The sequence below is a fragment of the Falco naumanni genome, chromosome 1, assembly GCF_017639655.2.
Source record: "Falco naumanni isolate bFalNau1 chromosome 1, bFalNau1.pat, whole genome shotgun sequence".
In the NCBI taxonomy this organism is placed as follows: domain Eukaryota; kingdom Metazoa; phylum Chordata; class Aves; order Falconiformes; family Falconidae; genus Falco; species Falco naumanni.
In genome coordinates, this window is record NC_054054.1 from 109,842,790 (window position 1) to 109,851,374 (window position 8,585).

General features: G+C 40.0%; 1 long non-coding RNA gene across 1 annotated transcript; it reads left to right on the top strand.

Annotated features, from left to right (window-relative positions):
* The first annotated feature begins 204 nt into the window (after positions 1-204).
* On the top strand, positions 205-8,286 carry LOC121099535. The gene is made up of 3 exons (XR_005831487.1): positions 205-1,387; positions 1,661-2,746; positions 6,504-8,286. It is a non-coding gene; the product is annotated as an uncharacterized LOC121099535 (long non-coding RNA).
* The last annotated feature ends 299 nt before the right edge of the window (positions 8,287-8,585 follow it).

An 8,585-nucleotide genomic window follows, 5' to 3' on the forward strand; every position in this document is an offset into this window, starting at 1 on the left:
TAATTTAATTGTGTTAAATTTCCTAGAGGTGTTAATTGAAGATGTTGGAAGTAAAGGTATGAAACCTGGTTCATAGTCACAAATGTTTTATTTCATCTCCAGATAGATTATTTTTAAGTAATGTGTAATTTGGTTTTCATTTCCTTTCCATTTTATTTAAAAGGAAAAGCTTTCTGCATTGTTACTTGCTGTTGCATACTTAATCTGTGCATTAAGAATAGCAAAAGTTAGTCTTACAGTATAGAAGGCTTGCATGCTACTTGGAAAGTTTAATCCATCACCCTGTGTTTATTTGTCAGCTGTTTAGATTTCATTCACTTTGAGTCACAATCTTTTCTCTCCAACTTGTGTGTGAAGTACGAAATAAGTTCAAGATGTGTTTGTAAGTGTGTGTATGCATGTCTCAACTTCTACCCTGCCAGTCAAAGATTGCCTTATTTCTTTCTTGGTTTTCCTGAAGAATGTGACTGCAAATCAAGATGCTCGGGGTGGGAAAAGTATCTGTAACCCCCCTAACTGTATTTGGAAATCTCAGGTTTGATACGTGCCATACAGACAGGTCAGATACGGAGAGCACATTCCATTGTTTTGAACAATGTCATCTTGAATATTGCTGATGGAAAATGGCTCTGCCTTTTCACACTTCTCCCTCCTGCTTTCCCTTGATATGTATAGATACAGATATGCTGTAAATGTTACGCTGATGGGAGGCTACTAATGTGGGTGACCAGTTAGAGCATTTATTTGCAAATAAAACTGGCCCTTGTCTTTTTCCAAATTAGGGTGTTATTTTGTTAGGCACGGTATTTATTTGTATGACATTTCAGCCTTATGAGTTTCTTTTTAGTCCTTTATCATTATTACCAATATTTTTTCAATTATTATCAAATTCACTGCATGCCAATAATTTTTACGCCTATGGAAACTGATAGAATACCATAAATATTACTCAAGGTTGCTCCTTTCTCCCGTCATGCATGGGCTGATCCATAGCTCTGGTACCAACAAGTTTCCACGGATGGTTTCTGATTGAGTTTCAAATTGAAAGGAAGATCTGCTCAGGCTCACAGTTCTGCCTGACCACAACACCCCGTCACCCTGTGGGAAGTGCCGCTCAAAAGGAACGGTGTCAACAGAAAACTCTCCTCTTCTGGCTGATGAAAGCTGCAGCCAAGTCAGTGCTTCAGAACACCACAGGCTCCAGTACTCTGCGAACTCCCAGTTGCTTTTCCCTGTAATCAGCCAGAAAAAGGTTTTGAAAGGCTCGGGAATGAATTGCAGAGTATGGCTGGACCCATCTGCCCCAAAACCATGCGGCTGACGCAGGATGAGATAAAGGAGGGATCCTGCCATCAAAACAGACTTCTTTGGGCAGTACAGCTGACAGGTGAGTACCACAGCTGTCACATACTTACTTGCCACAACCAGTATGTTTCTGCTCTTAATATTAAAAGTGTGTCAGAATTTCCATTATAAACCACTTGTTTTGTGGGTTTATAGCTTGGCCGTAAAAATACACCTTGAGTCTTGGCATATAGCCATTTGGCTGCTTCTAACACAATATTAATTCAGAACATCCAGACAGTGTTTTTAAGTACCAGTATCTGAAAAGCTATTGCTTCTTTTTTTTTTTTTTCCTTGACTACCTTGTTTTCTGCAGGACTTGCAGAAACCAAAATGGCCAGATGTCACTTCAATAAGAACCTGCAGTGTCTGGAAGCCCTTTCTGGAAGGACTGAGAACTGTGACAAGAAAGATAGATCTGGGGACATCTACAAAATTCTCAGGCCAGATGGGAAGGCTGGATACAGACCTCCAAGACTGAATTGACAAGGTCACTGTCTCGTCCAGCAATCTGACTGCCGTGACCCAGAAAGCTTACCAGGAGACAGCAGAAAGCAGGAAAGTTTTGGCCAGCCTGGAACTTGCTGGTGCAGATGAAGATATAAGCTAAAATATCAATTTTGGAATGAAATCAAAGAATCTTAGGTGACATTTGAAGTCTGAGGGTGACAAAATGATTGTCAGTCCATGATCTCTGTAAGAAGAGAAATCAGGAGAAAACAGTACTTGTAATTTGAAATTTACTGATGCTCAGGATATTTCAGATCAGCTCAAAAAATATCAAACCCTCTACTTCTGAGCTATGGGCTGGAAAGATGGACAGAAACTGGAGCTCCTAGCAGCCAAATCCTGTAACTCAAGTACTGTTTATAAAATGAATGATGAAAAGGGGTGATCCCGATCTGATCCCTGGCCTTACTGGATGTACAATTAGGAAAAGTGATAATCTTGGTTTGTAAAACAAGGAAATTTGGCAGCTATGGAAAAATTAAAGGAAGCAGTTCAGTTAAATATTAGACTTATGAAAAAATTGGCCATAAAAGCTGTTCTGAGGCTGGCCAGGTCAGAGCCTCAGAAACATTAGAGAAGGTTCTTCAATCACTTCAGGAAATGTGAAGACATGAAGCTGAAGGTGCTGAGCTCCAAAGGAATGAGGAGAAAGCTTATAGCTTTTCTCTAGGTTTGATCAGTCTATTTTCTGAATGTATATTAAGATCTGTGAAATGAATGGAATAAAGTTCCCTTTCTCAAACTGAAGTTATTGGACTAGGTGGACTGAAAAAGAATAAATTGGTCTCAAGCAGGGAGAATGACTACTGGCAAACATGAAATATCCAAAAAGTGGGAAAACTGATATTGAAAATTCATCCACTTCTGAGCAAGAAAGTAATTAAAATGATGGGTAAGCTATGCAAGGATTTGGATTTCATTACGATTAGTAATAGAATAATAATAGAAAAATAGAAAAATAAGCTGGAAGAAGACATACGTGTCTTACAAATCAAGTCTCCAGAAATTGTCTTTGATTACATGGCCCAGGTGAAGCATAGTATTTGTAGATAACTAATCTGCAATGAGCAGATTTTCCTAGTACAGCAGTGAACTAGTACAAAAGCTACTTTTGCAGTATCTTTTTACCCAAGCAAAGTTAGAGTGATGGAAATCATATTTTAAGGGCCAAGCCTTTGCAGAAAACTTACCTGCTTAGCTGCTAGATCAGAAGGAGAGGTTAATTTTCTCTTGCACTAAGAAATTTAAATTCTAAATTCATTTAAATGCAGACCTGCAGCATGTTCTCAAGTGATTTCCTCACAGCATATGACGATGTAGGTAGGTGTACTTGCTCTGGCTTTAACCCAGCTAGCACAGCTACCTGTAACTTTGCAAATACAACAGCTCGGAGATCGATACAAGTCATAGAGGTCCACTGAGTACCTCCAGGCTACAACGAGCTTACAAGCCTCCACTGAAGTTAGTCGCCATTGGTGTTGGTGTTTGCGCTAGCAGGGATAAAGACACCATGGCTGTGCCACAATTACAGTTTCGGTGTACTGTTTAGATTCCCTAAACATTTTTTCCAGTTGAAAATCAGTTCTCTGGATCCAATAAATACACAGCCTGCACACAGTGGTCTGCCACAGATTGATTCTGAGGGAAACCAACCCATTACAGCACACCTTGCTGTTTAGCAAAAGCAAAGTGGTAAGGAGTACTACTGGGCATCACGGAAATGAACTGGAGTGGGATAAGTGAGCTTTCAATGATTTTTGGACATCACTCACAGTTCTGATTAAACTGAAACAGTGCCCCAAGCAGATTCTGTGGAGCCAAGTAGCAGGAAAACGGGGAGGGAACAGCTTTCAGAGCAGGACAAGACCTACTGCAATTTAAAAAGATGTCATTTTGCTCAGCACCTGCTGTGTTTTAGGGGATGGGGAGCAGGTATGGCACAGCACGCCTGTTTCAGATTATCTCGAGATGATATCTTGGTATGAAGTAAAACATTTGAACAGGAACTGACGTATTTACAAATGGTCTGTAATACATTGAAAGTCATCAACCTGAAATAAAATTCAAAGACAAGTGAATCATTGCAAGCAGAAGTAATTAATTATGAGTACACAGCCAGCCAGGGAATGGTTTTCACAGACAAAAAGAAAATGGAGGCAGGACAATCCTGACCAGCTCACCAGACAACGGCAGTCAGGTAAAGGTTTCTGAGTCTTTTTAAGGATTTAAAGATACTGCTATTTCAGGCAGTTTATTTGTGGCTTTGTTAATGCTGTAAAACCACTGCATGAGTTTGGGGAGAAGAAAACCGTCTCAGTGGCTAGCATAGTGTGATTTAATATTTTCAGTTTTTAAAAAAAAGCTTTTGTAACTGCTCCTGTTTTAGCCTCCCTATGTTTCAGACACCTTTCAGGCTGGACACAGATGCTAGCGCTTACGGTCTGGGGGCAGTATTGACAGAGGAAATCAAAGGGCTGGAGAGGATGGTGGCTTATTACAGCAAAAAGTTCATGTTCTCGGGAGAGAAATTAATATTCTGCTCAAAGAACATCTGACAGTGGTTAAATCTATAGAACATTTTCACTACTGTTTCTTTGGGAAAAGATATATGGTTTGGAGAAATCCTTCACGGGCTGCAGGGACTCGGAAGGACTCGTTGCTCCTGATGGCAGGAGGGAGGAGAGTTGTGCTGCCAGGGGTGAAACAGGCTTGAGCACACGATCAGCTGGAGAGCAACGCTGGAGGTTCGTTACCAGCGCTGCCCTAGCCCAGAACACGGAACAGGTCGCCTCGCGAAACCGTGGCCCTCCTGAGTGCCTGGGTTCCTCTGGGATGGGGGGTTGGAGCAGTGGGCAACGGCATCATCTCCCGTTACAGGATTCCTGCTGGGCACAGAATTATGGACTTTTTATAAACAAGGATAATTGTATTGAAGAAACACGTGACTATCATCCATTAGTTTCTTCTGACATAAATGTGGTACATTAAATTGAATTTTATCAATTTGTTAGTATTCAAAGAGGCAAGCTGCTATTAAATCCTCCACCTCTACTGTTAGACAAAGCAAAGCAGATCTGTACCTTAGTGAAACGCTGATACAATACCATATGGCTGAAACATGTGATTTTATACCTACCTATCTGTAAAATATCGTGATGATTTCTGGCATCCATGCACGTGAACTAAGTAATTGATAATTTTCTTGCTATGTTAAACCAAGTGCTATGACATTTTGAGGGCTTTTTGATACAGCAGAGATCCAGCTTTAGAATTTTTGTACCTAAAGCAATGCTTTCCTAAATGTCTTGGGTTTCTATACCTGAGGATCACAGAGCCGTCACATTAAATTTCTAGTGTCTCACTGACATGTGCCGCAACAGACTGCAATACCAGAGTTCCAGAAGCAAAGGGAAATAAGTGCATGGCTTTAAACATGTTTGTCTGTTTAAAACACAGATATCTCAACTTCAGGACATCATAGGCAGCTGCAAACTGAAAGGACAAAAGCTAAAAAAAGTGGGTACTCAGGAATAACCTGATTTTAAATAGATTTAAATTGAAAGGAATGTGTTGAAGCTTTCTTCAGGCAGTAGGGAGGAACAAAACACTGAAAAATCAGTTGGGTAAAGGTTTTCATCACTTTGTAAAACCTCTGTTGAATAAGCTGGCATGTAAATCAGCGGTACTGCTAGGTTACTACGAGTTGTCCAGTAATACTGACCTACCTCAGTGGGGGTACATTTCATGAAACATGAAGCAGGGGTGTTTTTTTCATGTGTGAGCTGTTGATGTGTTTTTAATGCAGCTTAAGTGCCAAGTGCATTTTAAAAACAGGAGTGGGAAGGAGAGCATCAGAAAGCTGATTCTGAATGTGGGGAGCCCGCGGCCGTTAAATAGCAGGCTTGGGTAGCTGCTCTGTGTGCCTGGAACTGGGGCCTCCGAATCCGTGACGCCAGACACGTGTGTACGCGGGAGGTGCTTGGATCGGGAGTAATGCGAGATCCCAGCACCTGGGCAGAATTCAAAGTAATTTGTGCTTTAAAATCTGACCTATTGGGGGCTGTAAGGAAGGTTTGAGGTTACTTGATGTTTCTGATTTGTGTGCCTTGGTCTTCGTTCTCGCTTCCCCTTTGTTGTGCCTGCTTAGCTGCTGCTCGGAGTGCTCTGTCCTCCAGCGGGATCCTTGGGGTAGAGTTGCTAGGAGCCGCATAGGCACGTGGAGCTCGCTTGTGTACCTACTTCGTGGGCTTGGTGCAGGACACTGCGATGCGGGCCATGCTGAATGTCAGATTTAGGTGATTTCTTCTGGATCCCTTGAAAGTCCATTAATCTTAAGAGCTGGGACTCAAACGGCTAATGGTCCATTCCAGCAAAGTGCTGAGCTCCCTCAATTCAAAACATCTTGCAGAATGAGGCCAAAGACTATGAGTTAGGAAGAGGTGTGAGGAGAGCTTTATTGGCATGGCACATATTTAACCCATAGGAAAACCCACAAATTTTACTCATTTTAAGTGTATTTCACACTTTTTGACTATTTGAAATAACCACATTTGTAAAAACTTCTTTTAATGAATAGAGCTCTTTATGTACAAAGGCAAACCTTTTTTCCCCCTAAGTACAGTACTTTTAAAATACTATTTCTTTTGTAGGTCTGGCTGCTTCCATCGTCTGTTCGTTATTGCTTGCTGCTACAGAACCCTCAAGAACTGAAAACAGGCGATTTAGATAAAGTATAATCTTGACAGATTTTTGCTGATCCATACCACACGTTCGTCGGGACTAATAAGACAGATAAGTGAAGGACTTTGTTATTTAATGCCAACTCTGGTAAAGCTGTTCTTCGGCACAAGTGGTGAGGCGGTACAATCTTGGTGTTCAAGTGATGGGAGAGAGCTACCTGGTTACAGATTCTGGCCCCACTGAAGACAGTGGGGGTTCTGCCATTTGACTTCTGCAAAGTGAGGGCTTCACCACACGTTTAAAAGAATTATTTCACTGGGACCCTTGTCAGAATGCTGGTAAACGCATCATTTTTAAATCTACCTTCCTTCTCACATTTGAATGTTTGTTTGCCTTACGTGCGCTTCAGAGTAACTTGGTATATAAGCTTCTCATCGATTTCATTTTTATTTCAAGTTAATTTTGAATCAGTTCATTTTTTGTATTTCTTGTGCATTTAGAGACCCCCCCCATGGCAATGTCTGGGCTAAAAACATGGTAGGGGAGTGTTCGCATATTTTGTATTGCTGGGATTTAAGCTGAATTAAAGAAAGACAGAAATGAAAACATTTGCATTTGTTTATGTAATTAAAAAAAGTCATATAAAATTGGGCCCAAGCTAGCGAGCATATCCCTTTAATGAACACAAACCTTCACCTTTTTTTGCAAGCACACCGTAAATGGAGAGGCATACATGTCATATCTGCCATATCAATGTCATTTTAGAGTATGTAAAAAACCACTCTATTTGTCTTAGGAAATATCGAAAACTTTTATAGGGAATTTGGAAAATATTTTTTTGGCTAGCATGAAAGGTAAAATCCTGCAGCACAAAGTACAGACATGGGCACAGAGACTGAACAGACGGGCTGCTGTAAAACAACCATTTAATAAGGCATTAAAATGCCATCGACTTGGACACATAAAAAAAAAGCTATGAAAACAAATGCCTTTCAAATAATTAGGATCTTATGCTTGAGACCAGTGTTGATCTCTATGCAGAGATTTTCCTGCTGAAATCAGACCAGTCTAAGTCTGATCGTCTAAGGAAGGAATTAGCAGCGTATAAATCGGCTGCTGCTTGAGATTTTTCTGTTTCTGCCATACATAACCATTCATATAAATGATCACTTCAGCCTTTCTATCTCCTTTCTGTTTCCTAAAGTATTTTGGAATACGTTTGATTTAGGATGCCAGAATAATTTTTTAATTGAATCTCAGATTTTTATCATGAGCATGTGAAATGGTTGAGTTACTAGCTTTTAGCCACGCTGTGTGAGTGAACCTGAGCCAGGCTAACAGATGCAGCCAGAAATAGCAGCAGAACCCATTTCTGTGCCTGAAAATGTAGTGTGACTTTGCTTTCATTTGAAGGAATGTACTTGTATTGATTTTAATATTTAACAATAGTTTGTAGTGGTAGCTGGTGTGTACAATATATCAAACGGTTGTATAAATTTATCCTTTAATAAAAAAAAAGTTATTCAAGAACAAACTTATCACCTATAATGTGTGATACATAAAGTAATTTACAAAAGTAATTATGATAATTGACCTATGATGTCTGTGTGTTTAAGCCTGGCTCACAAATATAATGATATTCCTCATTAGCACAGCTCAGAAAAGCTACAGTATTCAAAAAGAACTTCTTTAGAAGGATGTGCATCTGTGAGAATGTAATCAACATGACAAAACAAAACAATAGAGCTGGTGTTGAAGAGATGAGCATCAGATTCTCAACTTTAAGTTGGAATTTAATAGATTTTATTGCAAAAGTAGTGTTAAATGAATATTGTTTTTGTTATATACTACAATTACTGTTTTGATCTTCGTTTTGCTGAGTACTAACATCAGTAATCTTGGAGAAACTAATGTTTGTCCCTTCTGTATTTCACGTTGTTTCCTGTTTTGTCATTAGCCAGCTGTTAGCCCCTAAGGCACGTATTTTTAAACTTCTAGTCCAGCACGTGTCTTCCTTTCAGGTCTCTCACTTCAGATACTCTTCGATTTTG